Source organism: Aptenodytes forsteri, unplaced genomic scaffold (assembly GCF_000699145.1).
Source record: "Aptenodytes forsteri isolate BGI_AS27 unplaced genomic scaffold, ASM69914v1 Scaffold85, whole genome shotgun sequence".
NCBI lineage: Eukaryota > Metazoa > Chordata > Aves > Sphenisciformes > Spheniscidae > Aptenodytes > Aptenodytes forsteri.
Window position 1 is genome coordinate 543,601 of NW_008795533.1, and position 1,239 is coordinate 544,839.

A 1,239-nucleotide genomic window follows, 5' to 3' on the forward strand; every position below is an offset into this window, starting at 1 on the left:
CACACGCAGCCGGCTGCCTTCCTGGTAGAACCTGTAATTTTCGGCCTTGTGACTATAGCTTCAGTTAACTCCTTCGTTGCTCACGTTCACCCTCCAGCCCTCTCACAGACAATTCCAGCTCCAGGGTCCTTTTATCTGCAGCAATCTTGATGCTCTGCGCGTAGGTGACCCCTCTCTCCTGATGCACCACTTGGGATAGCAAAGTCAGAGGGCATTATTGAAACATGAGTGCTTGAAGGTGTGTTTAAAAGTGAGGAGCAGCATATTCCTACCTTGTGGTACCTGGACTGTCGCTGCAGAAAGAGCAGGGCAAGATAGGATCATCCTCCATCCCCAGAAGACGTCCACAAATCAACAACAGGGCGTGCTGCCAGCAGATTGCTTGAGAATGCTCCTTATCTCTTCCCAGGCCTCACCTTTCCTTTATCCCTGACACCCCCAGACATCCCTTCTGCCCCTTCAGAGCAGACCTGCCACAGGCTGGCCCAAGCACCCATAGGAGACAGCCATGTTGAAAGCCACAGTCCCATCTGAGGGTCCCAGCCTTTGACCTTGTGGGCATAGTGCTCCCTTGGCAGCACGTTCATTAAGTGCTGCCTTGGGCTGTGCATACAGGACTCACAGAGAAGAGAGGGGCTGTACGGTGCCAAGCTCTAGTTCGTGCAGGGTAGGGCAGGGGTGCAGCACACACTGGTTAGGGTGCAGGCATGGATACACCATGGGCAGGGATACAGCTGGAGACTGCCCTTATGCAGAGCAAGTAGAGGGAGCAGGGCATGCAAGGCAAAAGGAGTAGAGAAGGTAAGTGTATGACTAAGCTGGGATGCAATGAGATATGCAGTCTGGAGGTGTGGGAAGGAAGAGAACTGGGGAATCATCCCTGCACCCTTGCACTCTGGAGGGGCAGAAAGACGGTGCTCAGAGGGCCAGATATCCCCCTGCCCTCCCCAGGTGTCATCTCCCATCTCCAGAGGAACGGAGGAGAGGGGCTCAAGGCATTAGGCTATATCTTTATATTTGGACCATTTTAGAGGGTGTCTGGGTGGCTACAGTTCTCCTGGATCATTTTTAGGTGGAATTTCAAAAGGTGGACAACTGCAAGTGAAAACTCTAGCAGGAGAAGGGGGAACTGGAATGGTTGGTGGCTGAGAAGTCTGATGCAGGGGAAGGTGCAGAGTCTGACCAAGGTGAAAAGGTTTACAAGGTGTCGTGGTTTAACCTCAGTCGGCAACTGAGTAC